At 34.4% G+C, this 21,343-nt stretch overlaps 1 protein-coding gene and 1 long non-coding RNA gene across 5 annotated transcripts in view; one reads left to right on the top strand and one right to left on the bottom strand.

Moving 5' to 3' along the window:
* Positions 1 to 20,950, top strand: part of LOC116667790 — an 85,208-nt gene extending 64,258 nt beyond the window's left edge. Inside the window, exons 2-9 of one of the 4 annotated variants that reach the window (XR_004324867.1) lie at positions 1,325 to 1,483; positions 4,522 to 4,691; positions 11,311 to 11,361; positions 11,520 to 11,562; positions 12,710 to 12,834; positions 16,930 to 16,986; positions 20,328 to 20,384; positions 20,826 to 20,950. This is a non-coding gene — a long non-coding RNA (uncharacterized LOC116667790). Of the gene's footprint in view, positions 1 to 1,324; positions 1,484 to 4,521; positions 4,692 to 11,310; positions 11,362 to 11,519; positions 11,563 to 12,709; positions 12,835 to 15,130; positions 15,269 to 16,929; positions 17,063 to 20,327; positions 20,385 to 20,825 lie in introns of those variants that run through there. The other 3 variants (XR_004324866.1, XR_004324869.1, XR_004324868.1) reach the window with 3 other exon arrangements.
* LIN7A (lin-7 homolog A, crumbs cell polarity complex component) overlaps positions 1 to 21,343 on the bottom strand; it is a 211,532-nt gene that overhangs the window by 183,612 nt on the left and 6,577 nt on the right. Inside the window, 4 exon segments of the mRNA XM_032493832.1 lie at positions 9,239 to 11,434; positions 11,534 to 11,750; positions 13,126 to 13,240; positions 18,632 to 18,746. The gene's annotated coding sequence lies outside the window, so the exon portion shown is untranslated.

The following is a 21,343-nucleotide window of genomic DNA, read 5'->3' as shown; positions in this document are numbered from 1 at the left end:
TCTAAAACTTAAAAAAAGATACTTAAAATGCATACAATACAACAGAGTATTGTTTTTCAGAATAGATGGAAAAATTATTGTGAATCAATAGGAAAAACAAAACCAACCCAGAAGAAAATAGATAAAGGATATGAGTAGGTAATTCAGAGAAAATTTGATAAAAATTACATTAACAATCACAGAGACAAATTTTAAATAATATTTTGATGCCATTTCACACCCAATAGTTTGGAAAAATTTAAATAGGCTGACATTATAAAGGTGGGTGATATATAAAAAGCTGTTGATTCTCCTAAGATATTGGTAGGAATATAAAGTAGCATATTCATTTTAGATAGCAATTTGGCAATACTTAGCAAATTTGAAGATCTATACATACTTTGGTGGGGCAATTCTACGTCTAGGCTTATTCCTCAGTGAAACTCTAGCACATACGTTCCAAGTTAAAGGTACAAGATATTTATAAGAGTATTTAAAAAATAAAATCTGAATTTTTTGAGTTTTGTCATATCATTGCTGAGTCTAATTCTGATTTTTATGTTGTATTTTTAAAGTTTATTTCCTATGTCTTTTTCTTAATATCTTTTAGCTCACTTTGAAATAGTTATGGTTTTAATATTTATTGGTCTATCATCTATCTATTAATCATATGTCTTTTCTGGGCTCTTTTAATTGTGTGGATGTTCTTCTGGTCCTTATTTTCTCTTTACTTATGGGATTCAATTTTTTTTTAATCACTTTTGTGTGATACTAGTTTTCCTGAATTTTTAAAGGAAGTTTGGATTCAGATTTGTTTTCTAATTTCATAGAGCTCCCTCATCTGTCCTTTCCTGTAGTAACTTGCTTCCTGAGATTCCTAGCTCTGCCCTCTCCCCTACTATTACCTGAGTGTCCAGCAACACTCCCTTTCCTTCCTTTGTTACCTGTGTCATGCTAAATTTTGATTCCACTCCCAGCAGTTACTCCCTGGGGCCTGCCCTGAAAGTTGGCTTTGGCGTGTCAATTTCAAGCCTTGTTAAGGCTAGAAGGTCCCCACTCTCAAGCTTCCTTACTGCAAGCCTTTGTATTTACCTACATTTGGAGCATGCCGAAACTCCTCCCAGTGTCAGTTCTGAATGCTATTGCCTCGCAGTGTTTTCCAGGGACCATCTATTGGCTGTGTGCGTTCTTTTCTTACACCCATCTGAGGCTCCACTGTTTTCTTCTACTTCTGCCTCCCCTGGCAGGGTCTCCCTTCACACACACAAACACACACATGTATGTGCACCTATTATTTTATTTCTTATACTTTGTGACTCTTTATTTACATTGCATTCTCTCACAGAGCCCTTGCTCTGGAAGAAGCAAGCTGTCATGTTGCTGGCTGCCCTATGGAGATGTCCATTTGGCAAGGAAGTAAGGAAGGTCTCCAGGCAACAGTGCCTGAGGAACTGAGGACCTCGGTCTAAAGGTCTCTGAGGAACTGAATCTTGACATCACCTATGTAAGTGAGCTTAGCAAATCCTTCCCCAGTTAAACCTTTAGACCAAGACACAGACCTGGCCAATCCCTGAAATTAGCCTTGTCAGACTTACTGAGGCAGACAAATCTAGCTAAACTGCCTGCATTCTGGGTCCACAGAAGATGTGAGATAATATTTACCAATTTAAACTGCTAATTTTTTTTTTACTGTAATAGATAACTAATATTATTCACATGTACAAAATTATGTATGTGTGTTATATGTTGTTCATTATTTGTAATTACTAAAAAATAGAGATAATTTAAGTCCACATCAATAAAATAGTAGTTAAATCATTCATAAAATAAAACATGACACTACACTAAGAAAGGATAAGAGTGCTCTTTAATGCACTGACATGAAAAGATAATGTTTTTATTAAGTAAAAAAGAAGTGTACAAAATAATGCTTAGCATGGTAACATTTATCTCTAGAAAGATACAGAAAAAACTAGTAACCATGGGTACCTATTTTGGAAGACGGAGGTGGATGGCAACTGAGTAGCTTTAAGTACAGAGGTAGGAGGGATGCTTTTAACTCTACAGTGTTTTATGCTTATTGATTTTGGAGCCATAACAATAAATTAGCTGTTTCACAAATTAATTAATTGCTTAAATGTTTTAAGGGAAAAATAAGTAAAATGTTTAACAGACTTGCATTTCCTTTTTTGAAAACAAAACATAAAGTTGAATAAGAAAAAGAAAATTGCATTCTGTGTGGTGCATGTATATGTTTTTTACCATAGGCAAGTTAGTAATATATAACTTACTGATACTTGCTTATGTAATAATAATTTTAAATACACACGAGAATGATCATGTTCCAAATTTAGGCTAATGGTTATTTCTGGAAAGAGAAAGGTGTGACTAAGATTGGAGAAAAGGAAGCTAGGTGGCTTTGTATCTTCCACATTTTTATTTCAAATTAGGTCACATAGATTGAAAAAGTTCAGAGAAGGGCAGAAATAAAGAAATACTTGAAGTTTTCAAGTAAAGGAATTATTTTAGGAAAGTCATTTAAATATTTTTAATGACATTAGCATGAACTGGAATTCTATTAAAAAATCACATGAAATTTAAAGATGCATATACATTGAATAGTCATTGGACCTATTTTGAGAGGGTTCCTACAAAGAAACATAAAAGATCTTGTATCTAGTTTTGATATTAGGAACTATCAAAGTAAAAATACATCAGTCTGACATATAGAGTGAGAAAGTGAGCACTGAGCATCATATGGGAAATTTTTTCAGCAGCTACTCTTTCTAACTATATTTGATTGATTGAACTCAATCAAATAGGCATGTAATTCAGTTTTGTGCACAGGGAAAAAAATAAATGAGATTTAGTGGATACATGGCGTCTCTTCTACAAGGGATGACAGCTTCTCAGCATGTGGGAATGTTGGCCCAGTGATGCCAGAGCTTTGAATTTTTTCATTTTTTTAAATGTGACATTGTCTGATTTTTAAATGTTGGCAGCTAATTCATTCTTTTAATGATCTTATATGAGCCAAATAAAATATGTCTACAAACTAGATCCAGTCTGTAGGCCAATATGCTGCAAACTTTGACAGTACCAAAATATCCTACCCGTGATCAGTGAGGGAGATCAGGGTTCGAGATCTCTTTTCTTGTGGACTGTGGGAACATAGTGTTCTAAAACTAACACATTAGTTGATACTCATAGGAAGAATTGGTGAGTTGTGCCACAGAAGCCAAGGGGTGGGATGAATTTTTGTAAACAATAGTGGTCAACAAGGTTACAGCTAACAAATTAAAATGAGGACTCAAAGGCCATTTGATCCACCAAATCAAGAACTAGGGCAGCCACAACCCTGTAATAAAGTTATGCTCCCTGGCATCTTGAAACTGGCAATGCAGCTGAAGAAAGGCTGCGTAAAAACAGAAGTGCCTATAATATAGTACAGTTCAGACTTTGTGGTATAGAGGGAATACATCAAAATTCAGAGAGCTAAAGCATCATTTTGAGATGTAGTTGTTAGGAAAAGCTTTGTGAGGTAGGGGAGACTTGAAGTAGGGCCTGAAGAATGGAATAATAAAGAACCTTGAGGAGATTCACATAGTACGTGAAAATGTGAGAAAGAATGGAGTTGAACTAACTCTCAAGGTCTGCCTTAACTAGGTACCTGAGTTCAGAGATTTATTATTTTTTAATTACTATTATCATTTTTTACCCTCATATTTTAGGGGGACATAGAGCTTCGTTGCCTTTAGGTCTCATCATATGTCTAAATTCTAGCTAAGGGCTGTGGGAGAATAGGGTGTGTAGCTTCCAGAAGATGCTTTTAAAGAGGGTCCTTTTTATTCCTCTCTTCTTCTTGCTGGTTAAAATGAGCATCTAAATTCTGACTCCAGCAACTATCAGGGACCTTGAGGTGGCTTTGGGAATGGAAGTCCTTTATAGCATAGTAACAAGATAGGAAGTCTGGCCCTGGAAACCTTTGAACTCCTTGGATGTGAGAGAGAGATAAACTTCTCATTTATGCCCTAGGTATTCTGCTTGTTTGCTGTGGTTTTCTTGAAATGTTTTGCTTTTTTAAAAAATAACTCAAAATTGAACATATTATTTTACCTCCCTGAGATTAAATTTCCTTAAAATGAGGGAGATAAATTTGTTGAGACAGCCCCATTGATGTCTTCATACTTCAAGATTCTGTATGATTCAGAAAGAAATTTTTAAAAATCTGTTTGAACAGTTGTGCCATGTCACCATTTACATCAACACATCTCACATAAAAAGTGAAAAACTCAGCCACTGACTCAGATATTTTCAAATGTATAGGAGTTTCTCTTCAAGACGTACCTGATGGCATGCATCACATCTAAGATGGAAGATACAGTGTCCCCCGCTTTTTGAAAGTTCACTTTATGGCACTTCCCTTTTATGAAAGACATACATTAGTAGCTATTTTCACTAACTGAAGGAAATCTTAAGAGAATTTTTCCTTTTAGGAAAAAAGGTAGAAAGCAACAATAGTGTTCAACTTTTGTTTTGCAGGGAATACTACCTCCTGCAGTGAGAGTGGCACCTCCAAGCTCTTTCCCCAGGAAATACATTCAGCATCCCAGCATCTCAGCATCAGGTGGCCATAACTTTGAATTGTGCCTGTGAGCACCTGCGCTTTATCTCAGCTTATTCTCTGTGTCATTAGCAAGATGTGTCCTAAGGTAATTGCTTCTTCACTTGACTCCATTTCGGCTTACCAAACTTTTCACAGGAACACTCTACTTTCAGATAGCAAGGGAAACCTTTATTCCAATAGAAATTGGAATGGAAAAATATTCCAAATCTGCTCATTCATTAATATCACACTTCAAAAAAAATAATTATGCCATTAATGATATTATTGAAATTTTTATAATTGACTCCTTAAAACGGATGGTTCACATCACCTTTCACCTGGTCATCTTTTCCCAAAGGATAATTTCTTTGAATAGAAATCTTCATAAGAACTCAACAAAATATGTATGCTGGGGTGAACTAAATGTTTATACTACTTCTATCTATATTTCCTTTTCAGAGATTCACCGACCTCATTAGGGGAAATCCTGAGCCATCTCAAACAAGCAGATAAACAAAAACATTTATCTTTGTTTAATCAGCTGTTTCTACAATGTCTTTGCCAAAATAATATTTTTCTTCAGAAGAGGGCTTTGGAAAGAGTTCTAGATGGTAGACTTTTCCAGAATTCTTTCTTTTTATCCTGCTGTTTCTCCATTTAGGAAAGTAAACAAAGACCCAAGGTAACTGGTAAGTTAAATTCCTTTTGCTATTTCACAGCATATCCCACAAGAAAACTGTTTGTAAACCACAGCTTGAGGTTCTCAGAGGAAAAGAAGAATGATCAGTGAGCTCAGTTTAGACATTGCACATTTAATTTTGCCTTTTGGGCTCTGCCTCTGGTAGCAAAGCTCAGCTTTGAATCAGAAGTACCATTATCATATTATGAGATTTTAGTAAGACACTTGACATTCACCCTGGACTTTATGTTCTTGGTGAGAGATTCAAAAAAGACAATTTTAGCGGCTGCTTCTAGAACTTTCATTGTCTGTAAACCTTGTACAGTTTACATAGGCAATAAATATTTGTTTTTTTAATACCAGGAAAAATAGAAGCAAGAGACTAATCAATGAGAAAAGTGTAATACAAAAATAAGCAGTTAGTACTTGGAAATGCTTCCTTTTTGGTAGAGCATAATTTTTTTGTGTGTTCTTTTAAATGTTTTGTCTACCAAGAGAACAAAAATCTTATACAGGGACTAGGAGATACCATCTGGTGATTTTATACAATATTACTACCAAGAAAGCTCTATTTTCCCCAAATGTCATAGATTTAAAAACTCATTCTTTTGAGATTTCTGTGATAGTGCCCTGAAAAAAACAGATTCTTCTTTAATTTTTCAGCTTTCAAGAAAATAAGCTAAAAGCTGTTTTTATTACTTAAATAGCACCCCTATAAAATGAGGACTAGAAAGAAAAATTAGCATAGATCAAGAATCATAAATTCATAAAATTGCTGAGAATCTAAAATATTTTGAGAAGTATAATAAAAAATTAACTTAATATATTTCTTCTGGAAAATATAGCTATCAAAAGGCTACAAAGGGTCATGTTACAAACACATGGATTTGGAATAAACAGAACAGATGGCAGGTTTTCATTTTATTCAATTGTTTTACAAATGGATGAATCAAACCTCGGGTAGAGTTTTTATTTTTATTTCGTTTGCACTTATAACTCTAATTACATATAATGGAGTGTTAAGAACAGTTAACAGAATGCTTTATAGAAACATAATAACAATGTAGGATTATTAATTCAAAACTGCCATTTCTGGGAAAAACCTAGACATTAGTAGGTGGCAAGTAAAATATAAAACATTTGCTCAGAAACAACTGTCAGCTTTACATTTCAAAATACATGGATGGTCATGCCTATCTGTTTTTGGTAATGACTAGCACTGATGTATGGTGTTAGCTTAAAACAATAGATATTTTGTACAGGGAAGAAAGAACAGCTACAGAAGATCAGATAGGAGACTGCCAATTTTGGTTTTTAGACAAATGAATTTCACTGGGCTGTTAATAACTCGATTGGAGGTGACTGTGTTTATTTTGGGAATCTGTACATTTTATATGATTACAAAATGTGATAATGCATATGTAACTCAGACTGAAAAATACATGACGCTGTAGACCTGAGGGATATATTTTCAATTTTTTATTTAAATGTTTACTTGTCCACAGCAGTATTTTATGAAGCCCTTGAACTTATGAACCCATGACATTCTACATGGCTGGCTTAACATGTGCAATGCTTGATTGTTTTTCTGAATGACCACTAACACTAATTTGTGTACATAATTCCAAATATTCCATTTTGAAATCCAGTATAACATTTCATTTCAATCTACTGATTTAGTCCTCTCAGGAGGACAGAGACTATTAAATTTTCAAAGCTTTTCAGTGCTATTCCTGTATCTAACAGAAATACCCAATTGAAAATCACCGCTGTGGTTTCTCCAGGGAACCTCGCTGTACCTTATTTCACAATGTCCATTTTCTGAGACAGAATGTAATCATAATTAATCTCAAGCCTATTAAATTGCTGGACTGGCCATTAGAGATGACTATTTTTATGAGAATAAATTCTAAAAATTTCTAAAGAAACAATGAGGCCCTAACTGTTATTACTGCCACACACTCACTGCTGTTTGAATTACATTGTTTCCACAAATGAATTTCAGATAGCAAATTGTTTAAGTATCAGGGATAACCTTTAATATGTATTTCAAGTTACAATCCTACTAAAATGAAGATAAAATAAAACTTACTAAAATAAACACACCTGCATGCTAAGAAGCATGTTTATGAAAAACAAAATATCAAGCATAATTTAGCTCTTCTTTCAACAATTTAGAGTCATTTTCATGACCATCAGTTTTATGCTTGGCTTTAGTATCATTGCTTCTCTGTCTCCTCCCTTACTGTGATTTGGTTATTATATAAAAATTTATTTTGTCAGTAAGTGCTGAATACATCGGAATTTAAAAAAAAATTGTGCAACGGATAAACAAATTTTCAAATGAAGCTTTCAGTGCTCTTCTAATATGATGTGGGCAGAGAAGATACCCAAGTGTTAAAAAGGTGCATTCATTATATATAATATCGAATCAAGGGTCTACTCAGTAGACAAGATGCATGAATCTTAGACTCCTAGGTATTTCAGTGGGTCAGAACTTTCTCAATCTACTACCAGGTTCTCAGATTTGTTACAGATACTGAAGTTAACAAAAGATGAACCACTGAATAAATCAGATGTTATTATCAATGAGAAAATGACATGTGGAAATAACATACTGTGCTCTTGGACAGTACTATTATGTTAACAAACATATGCCTTGCCTTGAATGGTTTTTATATTTAGCTATTGGTTTAGGTAGAGAGGAAAAGTCAAATATTAACTTTAGAATCTGCTGTCTTCCCACACGTGAGGCCAGAATCAATTTTAAATAACATTATCCTGAGAGAATCATGTGGCATAAGCTGAAAACTGCAAGACTAGTGAGCATTCCTTTGTGAACTCCCTAGGTTTATTTATATATTTCCAAACCATTTTCTGTGATTTTATTCTTACCAATATTTCCTGGGCTGAATATATTGATACCTTGCTATATCTACATTATAGAGGACTTCTATGTATCTCTAAAAATCATTTGTTTTCATATACCTGGAGTCTGTTCTTGGACCCTAATGATGTTAACTTGATTAGGTTATTGATTAATTAGAGAATGGTGGCCAAAAACAAACAAAAAAAGCAATGTTGTTAGATAATTATTCTTAAAACGTATTTGGATACTAAATCAATAGTTTTTTTCATCCAGTTTGTTGAAATCCTTATAGAATATAATTTAATTGGGATAATTATATTTCTATCATATGTTTTTTTTCTTTTCTTCTAGCTTTGGTACATTTATTCTTTATAAAGTGTTAAAGAATTGATTGACACTAAAGTACTAGAAGTTGTTCTGAATGTTAACCTAAAATGCTGATCATTATCATCTTAATTTTTATCATGAATTTTTCCTGGAATTTCTAAACAAAATGGCAGATAATTTAGAAATAGGCATAACTATTTTAATTTTTAAATGTATCTCAGAAAAACCTATTTTGTGAATAGTAGTACAGACTTACTCTATGGGGACTGATGTAGTCTCCAGTTCACAGGCTATCTTGGATTTAGATGGCACCTAGCGAGAAGCTAGACAGCATGCTGCTTACAGAGCCTGAAGTTGGGGTCTGCGGTCCCCTGGACCTGAGGATGTATTCTGTGGATTTTACAGTCATTTCACTATACAGTTTTTAAAATTTGTGCTTCATTCTGTGTATGTGTGCTGAGTAGTAGTTTTCTTATTAAGCCTTAAGTTCAACAACTAAAAACACAAGACTGAGAAAAAAGGAACATCAATTCTCTGTATTTTAAAAAATGCTGAAAATAATGAAGAGGCCTTGAGCTCCCTGATGGCTGGTTATAAGACAAACAGATAGCTCTCCCATCCCGTATCACTGCCCTAGTCGCTATCCCAACTCCAAGTCTGTTTAAGCAGAATCCCAGGAAATAGGGAGAGCCGAAATTTACTCAAGTTGCACATGACCCTAGGGAAGAAACTATGGGTTTTCACTTCCTTGCCTTAAGAGTAAAGAAATAGTGCTTACCAAATCCAAGAGAGGGCCTCAAGAAGTGCCACCACCAGAATTAGAAGCCAATGTTGGTATCTTACTCCACAGGTGCATTTTTTCTCATGCAGCATACTTGTTGATTTATGCCTGTCTATTCAGAGGTAACAATTAGATTGTGGATATGAATTCAATGTGGTTTATTAAAAATTTCCTATAATTGTAGATTTAATATGCATTTTTTCTGGGCTGAGTTATTTCAATATGTTCTTTAATTTATCAAAACACAATAGCTAAAAGTAAAATTTTATTATAAATATATAATAATTCATTAGAAATTAATCCCTTAATGAGATTGAGTTATTGTAGAGTGTTAATTAATGTATGCAGAGATGAATGTATCTTATATTCCTTAGCATTAGAATGCAACAAATTCAGGGTCAGTTTTATTTCTATTTTTAATTTTTACGGTTGTACGGATCAAAACATATGACTTCATAAATATTCTGACAGAAATGACAGTAGTTTTTAGTATAAATATCACTCAATTATTTGTATTCTTTTCATAAGTAAAAAATAACATAGTAATCTATCACCAAAAATTATTTTTAATAACCTATTTACTCATTGCTTAATTAAGTACTCCCTCAGTTTTGTCAAAAGCAAAGAATTTGAAAACCACTGATTTGCAAAGGGATTTGGTACCTAGTGGTCAAAATCATTTACTCTCTTTATTTCTTGGAAGTTTATTAGGAATACTAATTATATTCCTAACTGTATTATGAACTATATGAAGTTGACTTCTTTATAGTTCAAAAGTGGTTGAACACAGAAATTTCACACACTTTAACTTACCTGTTAACCATTTAATCCTCATCACAATCCTTATGGATAGGTCCTGTTGATAGCCCACTTTAAAGATGAAAACTGAAGCACAGAGGGGTTAAGTCATTTGCCTAATATCTCTTGCCTAAAGGTGAAGTCGGGATGTGAATTCAGGTCATCCTGCTTGGTCTGTTCTCTTATCTACTAAATTAAAAACTGCTCTTCAATGTACTCAGAAAGGTTCGAAAGATAAAAGACATTCCAATTTCAATACCAATATATTTACCAATATAATATTTTTATAGTATGTTTTTATCTTGCCATGCACTTTAAACAGTCAATAGAAACTCTGAGCTGCAGATTTAGCTAAATTTAGTTACCATGCAACTTAATTGGTAAAGCCAGTTCTCGTTATTAAACCAAAAGCTATTATCAAAAATATTTTCTGACAAGGAAAGTCTAACTTCATTTTTCTACTCAAATAAGCATGCTAATACTCATTTTGAAAAGTATTACCAAACCACTGAGAAATATGGTATAGAACATGTAAGATAGTGTCCTCTGAAGATTATTTAATGCAATTTTATAACTTATAAAACAAAATTATAGATCAATGTGCTATTTCTCATTACTTATTTTTAATAATGCAATGCAGTACATAGCTCAGACCATAAATCATTTACTTACCCTTGTTAAATGTGTGTACATACATGTATCAAACTCTGATGCTTGGGTGGGAATAATTAAATTAAGTAATGTATGAAATCATAAAAGAACTCAATTTTACTTGCTGTTATGATCAAACTTTTCTTGTACTTAAAATAGAGAAGAGAAACTCTTCTACTGCCAAAACTAACAAGTCTGACTAGCATGTATTTTTACTTTTTGTTAATAAAAGCTAGAAAATATAGTCATTTTATAAGATGAAAGAAGAGGAGGATTAAATAATTAAGTATTTCATGATATGACTTGATAAAATAGATTTTAACTATATTGTTGAATAATACATTCCAAATCTGAAAGAAAGCATAAAAATTTTACACATGAGTTTTATCCAATGTATCTTAAAAGTATTGGCGGTCTCAAAAAATATTCCAATTATGTTAAAAAGACCTACTTCATTAACCTATACTGCTTCAAATTTTCAAAGTTTTTCTTTTTAGCTAATGTCCCAAAGAGGAGGCTTGAAAATACCTCAAAAGAACTGCTTATATTTAAATACATGAAAGAAGATGTTCTCAATTTTTAGTATTTCTTACCTGTATGTTATTTGCTTTGCTCTTAAGGAACTCCTTCAAAAGTGACGCATTCTTTGACAGTGTGAAAAGGTGGAAAAGGTGAGATCTTTAAATAACAATTATCAATACCAGTCCATTTTAAATGCCAGTTTTTCACTTTTAACAGAAATATCTGTAAGATAGAAAAAGATACAAATCCTAAGGTAGTTTATATTTCCTTGGTTATCCATTGACACTGGTTTGTTTTCTTACCACAGTATTTTGGAGTTACCTTGTTTGATGTCTGGAGAGATTTTTGAGGTATGTGTCTTTCTTCTGTGAAGCAGAATAGAAGAGATGGGGAGAGGGAGGCGGAAGGGAGGAATCTGCCTCTTCCACAGCTTCACTCTTAGCTGCATCAGAAAGAACACATCTTTGCTCCATTATTCCTTCTAAAGTCTTGGTGTAGTGGTTTGCATACCGAGGTTTAAAAATTGCTCCAAAGAGTACTGTAAAGGCAGTGATTAGAGAAAACTGAAACTTTCTATTTGTATCCACCCAAGTCCAGACTCTTCAGTAACTGAATAAATAGATGAACAGATACATAGACATGCATGTGTGTATACCACATGTTTTAGATCATCTGATAGATTGTTTTATCATCATGCAACTGCTTTGTACTTTCTATGTAAATTTGTGTTTATGGTTTTATTAGATCAAGATACAACATAATAAGACTATGTTTAATATTTAATTGTAGTACTTCTCAATCTAGGCCATAGATGCTTAGGGATTCACAGATATATTCTCAACAGTCTGCATGGTCTCAAGTCTGAGATATTCTGGTTAATGGACTTAAGTCATTAAGAGCTCGGGCCATAAAAGCCAGTCTCATCTGGGTCAAATTGCAACTCCCCCACTTACTAGCTGTGGATCCTTGGGGAAGTTACCTTTCTTCTCTGAATCTCAATTGTTTCATCTATAAAATGACAAATAAAATGCAATATAAAATGCTCACTTCCTCTTAGGTTGGATTAATTAAGATAAATATTTCAGTCACTCATAACATCAGTAAACCAACAATGCTATTTCAGAATAACGTAGATTCATTATTCTGATGTTTGGGTTCTGGGTATAATTAAAAATAATGTACACTACTTCAGAAATAATTGTACTACTTTTGTTAGCCACCACAATCAAACTTTTTTAGTGCATTTAAAGAATGAGAAACGTTATATTGCTAAAAAATTAATCAGTCTGGTAGCTAGCATAGAATTTTTGTCTTTTAAAGAGGAAATATATTCATTTTATAAGTTGAAATAAGATGAGGATTAACGCAAATTGAAATAAGCACTTCATGATTGATTTGATAAAATGGGTTTTAACTGCCAATAATCGATTTTCATTAAATCATTAAAACATAAATCAGACTCCCTAGAATTCTAAATTGTTCTTTTTCTACTGATAGAAAATTACCTAATAGAAGAATCTTAGCAGAAAATATGGACTTTGTAGGAGAAGAAAACATCAATAATCATTAACAAAAGCATTTCAGTGTTTTGTGGGACAAAGGGAGAATACTTCAGCTCTTTGGTAAGTATTGTATACTTTTAATTTAGACCCACATTTCTGGTTGTAGAAATGCTGAAAACAATTGATGAACAGATTTTACAGCAGTATCTAGATCAAAGCCACCTTTATTAGACCAATTTGCACACGGTTAATAATAATATGCAGCAAGGTTGAGGATGTTCAGAGGAAAGCATGAGACAAGTTTGGGGTTTTCCTCATGCCCTCTGTATTATTCAGGTTAGACTATCTATTATAACAAACTATCTCTAAATCTCAGTTGCTTAACACAATAGAGGTTTATTTTTTACTCACCTCGCATCTAACCTAGGAAGTGGCAGACTCTGTTCTTTATAGTTTATCAGAGACATAGACTCCTGTCAGGTAGCTCCACCATTTCCTAAGGTCTTGGAGTCTTCCACAGGATTTCCTGCAGCCAGATGGCAGAGGGGTGGGAAAAAGTACCTGGAGATCTCATCCAAGGGTTTGGGGCCCAGCTCATTCATTCAAGACCACATTTAAAAAAAAAAAAAAAAAAAGACCACATTAACTGGCCAGAACTTGGACACTTGGCCCCACCTCATGGGAGCCTAGAAATGCAGTCTAGCAGTACACCAAAAAAGAAGAGAACATAGGGATTGGTCCCAACTGGCTGGGCTCTCCCAATCCTCTATAGGAATTCAGGAGACTTGGTTTAAAGTCATAGATTCTTGCTGATATGGTAATGACATTTTTTTAATAAATGTTTCTGTTACCTTCATACACTATTTTCATTTAATTATAAATGATGTTAATTCATTGATCTCTAACTCCACGAAACTGAACAATCTTGTATACATATTGACTTATTTCTATGGTAAAGAAATTGCATCAGTTATAACAAGATCAATTGAGTTATTCCAGCATGTTAAATATGAATAATTTAAAATCTAGCTTCCTTAAAAAATCCACAAAGATTAAGTACAATTTTCTGTATAACAGTCAAGTAAACAAGCATCAAAATGTCAAGTTTAATAATAAAAATATCATAAAACTAAAATCTCATAGGAGATCTTCTTGCAAATAAATTGCTACATATATGGCTGATAAGATATAAATCTTATGACAAGATCTAACAGGAAAGGGACATCACCCAAACCTTGCTAATGTTGTATCTTAGTGTCTTTGTAGGTATTTGAGTTGTAAATGTTCTTCAAACTTCTATCATTTACTAGGTATTAAATCCTAGCCCATTTCTTTGTATTTTCAAAATACTCATATTGAGAACTTATTTTCTTAAGTTTCTTATTCTCTCAATACTCTAATTACTCAAGCTTGGGGGTTGTCACTTACAATTTATTTTAACTGATGTGCATTAAAGATATTGAGATTTCGATTTTTAAAAATTTCCACTGTTAATGATATGTTTGCTCTGAGAAAAACTGGGCAAATGCTGCTGGTCAAAAATGCTATTTATTTATTAGGAGATGCAGGATATCTGGAGCTGAATTTCTAGCTCTCAGCTTTCCCATAGTGAAATAAATCACAACCACATGACCCAGGCAGAAAAATGTATGCTTTACCCAAGATTTAAATAACAGGCCACAATTTTACACACATATATTCAAGCATTAAAGAGTATAATTATTATATCATGTCCATAAAACATGGACATCTTTGGAACATCTTACACTGACATCAAAGGTGACCATGTTTATCTCACTGTAAATATCAGTGCAAGTGAGTCTACCCAGTAACTTATCTTTTTCTATAATCCTTTAAAATATTTTCGTACTTGCACTTTACTCTCCAATTCAAAATCTTACAATTTCTAATTTGATTCTAATCCAAGCTCTTCTACATACTATCTGTTTAGTCTTCAGCAAGACATTAATATTTCTGAGGCTTAAATTCCTTGCCTACAAAACAGGGATAATTATATCAATTGAGCAAGATTTTATGAGACTTAGATAAGATAATAATGAGCCATAAACAATTTGTAAGCACTATGGGCAAAGCACCAACCAGTGTCTTGCTCTTCCTTCTTTCTTTAATCGGTGCTCTTGACAGTTGGCTGGAGTTTTGACTTTTGTTCTGTGTGTGTGTGTTTTTGCCTTATTCACCCATCACTCTTTAGGTCAACTGGCAAAAAAGATACAGTCTCCAACAAACACTTATTAAGTGCCTACTAGAAAACAGTACTATGCTAGATATCATGGATATGAAGGTAAGCCAGATCCTTACCTTCACAAGCTAGAGTTTCTCTGTGTAGAAAGTAAAGTGTGGTAAGTGCTATAAAGTTGAAGAACATAAGCAGAGGCTCTTACTGTACTTTGAAAAGGCTTTCAAGAAGAAGCAATGTACAAGGAGAGATCTGAAGGCTGAGAGGGAATTATCCAAGTGAAAAAGAAAAGGCCAGTCCAGCAAAATGAAGCGATGTGTATTAGCAGAGGAGGGTGAGAACCAGACATAAAGAAACTGAAACTCCAGGGAGCAACTTGGGAATGTGGTAAGAGACGAGGAAGGGGAAATAAAGAGAGGATAGATCATGGAGGGCCTTGTAATTTAGATCCAGGAATTTGGGGTTTATTTGGAATGCCACAGGCAAATCAAAGTATGTTCCCAATTTCTCTTCTGTCTCTGACCTACATGGTCCATTTCTTGGGTCATAATTTGGCATAAAGGCCTCTGAGATGTACACACTTTCTCAGTGTATAGTCATGCTTCTATTATCACTACTGCCATCACTGCTGTATCTTTTGGACTGCACATTCTCCACATTCCTTCTTACTAAACTGTAAGTTCCATGACATCAAGAATCTTGTTCTTGCCTATATTCCAGTTAGCCAGCAGAATGTCTGGCTTATCCATGATGCCTAATAAATACACGTTGAATGAATAAATGGAAACAACCATGTTTAGTACCTACTGTAAATTAAACACTGTACTAAGTGCTTTATACACATTGTCTCACTTCAACTCCCCAGTGTTATTCCCATTTTACACAGGAGGAAACTGAGTTTCAGAATAAGAGACTAGCCTCAAATTACACAGCTAATAAGAGACAGAGCAAAGACTAAAATCAAGGACTATCTGACTCAGGAGCCTGAACTCCTAAACTCCCTACTATAACAATTTCTTCCCAGTTTTCCCTATTATATTTACTCCTTTGTTTTTGTGGGCCTGGAATTTACAAATTGTTTGGCCTATATCAAAGGCTATTGTAGGAAGTGGAAAAAAATCATAGTTTTTAAATATTAAGTTTCTTTCTCCATTTCTCTCTTCTTTTCGATAAATGTTAGCTACACATGCTCATTATCATTGTTTCCTCATGTGTTTTGATCAATTGTATTTTCAAAGTGTGGACCTTGAATTTTGTTAATTTGCCTCTACAGAATGGATAAAAGGTCCCTTCATTCTTCTTTTTAATATGGGGGGAGGTTACACATAAGCTTAGAGTTCAAATAGTTATGCTCTTTTGTTTTTAATTAAATCTGTTTTAAATGCATGACAATGGTATTGTTATTCTTAAATGATTTTTAACCTACGTCTCATCTCCAAAGAGAAATCTGAAGTGGGTTGTGTTATTTCCTTGGAATGCTTACTGACTTTATTTTTCTAACCTAAGCTGATTAAATGTATTTTTGAGAGATGAAGAATAATGCCTACAAATCCCAAGTCTCTTACATGGAGATCTTGCATAAAATCTTGATCAAATTACCAAAAGTAAAATTGTAGCAGTTCAGTTAAACAGTCACAGGATTCTTTATTTTGAATTAATTTAAATATACATTACAAAAAGTCACTTGAATGTTATTTTCCAATGATATTTGTGATGATATTTGTGAAGAAACAACTCAACTTTGGTGTTACCATAACAATCACAAAAAATCTGATTACCATTCAGTTATACATAACATAACTAAATCCTTAGGATAGATTTAATTTAGTTTTACTTATTGTAAAACTAGGTTAAAAGTGAGTAAAGTCTTTGCTTTGCTCTACTAATTATTTTGGCTTTCATAAACATTTAAGAATTTTGTTACATAACTTAATTACAACTAATATAACTATTTGGTCTTTTTAATTACCACAAATGCATTTACAATGTTGAGATTCAAATTTCTTGTCTTTCTACAGACTTACAGAGCGCTGTTACATGCAGCATTGTCAAAATCGATGAGCACCGTACATGTGGTAAGAAACAAAGATGTATACAGGGAAAAGTTAGGCATTTTTCTGTTATTGCTCATCTAATCCAAGAAGAATAAATATCCATGTTTAAGGAAATTGCATGTTTTTTTAAGCTAAATTTTTAATTCAAATATTGATTGTGGTCTAAGTGTCGTTCAAAACAGTGTTACTCAAAGACTGCAGACTTCACTGAGTTCTGCCTCCACTGTACTGGTTTATACAAGGTAATTCTTGTGTATTTTTCATGTTTACCCATCACAGAGAACTTACATGGGAAAAGCATGGTCTTGATAATATCTCAGAGGACATTTTTTGAGGAAAGGAGTGAGGAATATCACTTAAAAATGACTGATCTTTTATCTAAGGTTAGTAGGTTAAGAACTTTCTTAAGCTGACTAGATGTCCTGAATCTGGAAGAGCCATTCAGTGTACTCCAATTTGGAAGATGGTTATCAATTACGACAATAAATGAATAAGGGGTATTTGGCATTATTTGGCAGTGTTAAAATTGTATTGTTTTGGGGGGGAACATAATCCACTTAACTTTTCTTGAACCTTATGAAGCCCAGAAAAGTGTTTAAGATGTTGAAGTTTTGGAGTTTTGTTCGTATTTTCAAGGAGAGAGGGTGAAATTTCCTTATAGCTCTCTAGTATGGACCTGACCAGGGAATTAGCAAAGGCCGAGAGTGACTGATGAATTAACTGCCTGCCTATAAAACGGGTAATACTGAATATAATGTCTAGGAGAAAGGGCTTCCTGAACTTGAGTCAAGGTGGAACTCACTACTGAAGTTCCATGAAATGTAAACATTGTAGATAAAAGAGACAGTGTGCCCTTAGCAAACCCCCAATCACCTCTTTGAAAGCCTTTTGTTACATATGTCAGATTCAGGAACTGATGGTTATGGTAAGGACCAGAACAGGAGGCTCAAATCCCCCAAATTTTATAAGCATAAATCAGATACACTTCTGTTTTTGAAATCTATCCAGGAGCTCTAAACTGCATTTAGAGTAACATCTAAATGTCTTTCCATAGTCTACAAGATCCTTCATCATCTAGCTCCTCCAATCTCTTACACGGCATCTCTCAATCTTTTAACATGCTCCAGTATCACTTGTTAACTTTCTAACTCCCATATACACCAAGCTTGTTCCAACCACAGAGATCTTGCACATGGTCCTTCTGTCCCTCTATCTAAAGTTCTCTTCCACAAATATTCACATTGGTAACACCCTCCTATAATTCAGGCCTTGGTTTAAATACCACCTCCTGAAGGAATTCACTCACTTGCCCTTTACTTTGTTTTATTTTTTATCATAGCCCATATCCTTATCTGAAATATTATTTGTTGTGTTATAATGTGTTAGGTTATTATTTTCTATATCTGACAATCAGAAGGTAAATCTCATGAGATCTGACAAAAAGTGTCTGTCTTCCTGGCCTCTGTATTCATATATGTCTGGCATATAGTTGATTTTTTTTTTTCAGTAAAAGGCATTTTATTGGGGCAGCTTAATGTGGAGTGGCCTCTTCTGGGCTGCAGACCAGCTAGGAGTAGAATGCACATATTCAACTATATGTCAGACATATAGTCTTTTTGCTAAAAGGACTATCTAAATACACGAGTAGACATGAAACTATTCGTACCTCCAAGCAGAGTATCAGAGGAGTTCTGGAGCAGGTGAAGGTCCAGGAAGTCACTCAATATCTGGAAGGTTTAGCAGAAGGTCGTCAGGGCATGACCATGACTGGCAGGTTGAATCTGTCACAAAAATGGACAAGCCTGGAATCTAACACCAGAAGCAACACTCCAAGCCCTAGAAGGCCACTAAATTATTCCTACGTAGCATAGGTGCTTCAGTTAATAAGCTACTCCTTAGGTTAATGCGGTTGGATATTGCATTAGCTCCTTTAGAAGAGTATACTTCAGTCTTCAGAGCTTCAGATTGCACTTTCCCATAACTTGGCCCATTTGGTGCTTATAATAACTCTTTTAGGAAATCAACCTTTTATCCTATTACTGCAGATTCACTTTAATAAATTCCAATGGCTGTAATATAGCACATTTAGAATTTATGTTAACTCTTTGAGTTCAACAGTCAAACATCATTAAATGCACTGAGACAGGATTATTCTTTCTTAATTTATATTTAAATTCTTTAACATGAACATTTTCTGAAAAATAAGTGCATTAATCAGGTAGCGCCCTCTAAAATTGATAGACACAACCTATGAAAATATAACTTTTGGTTATCCTTTTGGCAAAGATGTAAAACACTTATTTAAAAATAGATTATGAGAAGTAAAGGCGAATTTGCACTTTAACAGGAAACAAATGGAACAAAGCAGAGTCTGGATTAAAATGGAGCAAGTCAGTTGTTCTCAAGCTTTTACATTCTACAATTTTCTCTTAAGTGGCAGCACCTTTGTATACACATGTACACAAACACAGACAGCATACCACTAATTTGGTCATTCATTCACTATCTTGCATTAAGAAGTGTTTGCTATGTGCAGGGACTGAGTAAGGTACGGGGACACTGAGACTAAACTAAGATTATAAAACATATTCCTGCAGGGTCCACAGTTTTCTGGGGGAGAAGGGTTGGTAAAAGTAATTACAGCAGTGTGATAAGTGCTATAACAAATATAAGAATTGGAAAAAAAAAAAAGCAAGAGCTCATCTGCTTAATGTGATCGGATGCATCCAGGAGATGAAGGGATTTGTACTAAATCCTAAAGAGACAGTTGGAGAGGTTGCCAAGGTGAAGAAGGCACTGCAGCCAGAAGGAAGATTTGTGCAACTCGAAGGAATAGGATTTTACAGGGAATTGCAAGAAGCCAAATACAGAAAGAGTTGGGTGTGTGCGTGTAGGAAAAGGGTAGTGTACCCAAAACATAGCAGAGCTATTTGGCAATACTGTTGGCAGTTTTGTGAGGGGCTATGATTCTTTCTTATACAAGATTTTAATATTCTTGGTCTTTGCTCATGTTAATAGCAATCTCCAGCCATTATGACAAACCAAAAGTATCCTTACTTTTGGCAGCCAGCCTCCAAGATGGTCCCCAATCACCCAGACTCTTCCTATTCACAACCTTGTATAGTCTCCACCCACATTGTACCAGAATTTGTCTGTGTGACCAATAGCGTAAAACAGAAGTGACAAATTTGCCCTTCTGAGATGAGATTGCATTATGAAAGATTGTGGAGTTTGTTTTGGTCTCTCTCTCTCTCTCTCTCCCCTCCGCACGCACACACGCATACACACACATACACACACACACATACACACACACAACCACTCAATCAATTACTCACTCTCTTATCTTTCTCTGGGGATAGCCAGCTGCCATGACCTCTGAACAGCCCCATGAACTGAAGCCTCCTGCCAACGGCCATGTGAGTAAAGGTGAACCAGATTCTCCTGCCCATTGAGGTGACCATAGTACTGACCACTTCATTAGAGGCAGAAGCACCCAGCTAACTAACTCATCCTGATTCTTGATCAACAGCAGCTCATATGAGATAATAAACATCTGTTGTTTTAAGCTCCTAAATTAGGGAATAATTTATTAGACAGCAATAGATAACAATACACTACTTATTTATAAATGCCCCCTAGGGGAGCAGAATAGATCCCAAGTGAAAATGACAGGTCTATGCTAAGGGCTTTGGGCATTGGGTTTTCCACTATAGGCAGTGGGAAGCCATCGACAGGTTTTAGGCAAGAGAGTGATACAACTAATTTATGTTTTAGAATGGTTACTTGTGCCTTAAACTTGGAGTTTTCCATTCCATATTTTGGTCCTTCACATTTGCTTTTTCATCTACCTCTAAAAGGCCTAACAAACTATATGGCACTTGATGACTTGTTTTCCTCCTAATGAGACTGAGCTACCAGGACATATTTCACAGAACTAGAACAAATCATAATAAAATTTATATGGAACCATCAAAGACCTAGAATTGCCAAAGCATTACTGAAGAGAAAGAAAGAGGCTGGAGGAATAACTCTCCCAGACTTCAGACAATGCTACAGAGCTACAGTCATCAAGACAGCATGGTATTGGTACAGAAACAGACATATAGACCAACAGAACAGAAAAGAGAGCCCAGAAATGAACCCACAAACTTTTGGTCAACTAATCTTTGACAAAGGAGGCAAGAATATACGATGGAATAAAGACAGTCTCTTCAGCAAATGGTGTTGGGAAAACTGGACAGCAGCATGTAAAGCAATGAAGCTAGAACACTCTCTTACACCATACACAAAAATAAACTCAAAATGGATCAAAGACTTAAACATAAGACAAGATACAATAAACCTCCTAGAAGAAAATATAGGCAAAACATTGTCT

Source organism: Camelus ferus, chromosome 12 (genome assembly GCF_009834535.1).
Source record: "Camelus ferus isolate YT-003-E chromosome 12, BCGSAC_Cfer_1.0, whole genome shotgun sequence".
Classification (NCBI taxonomy): Eukaryota; Metazoa; Chordata; class Mammalia; order Artiodactyla; family Camelidae; genus Camelus; species Camelus ferus.
This window is presented reverse-complemented; position numbering and strand designations above follow the sequence as displayed.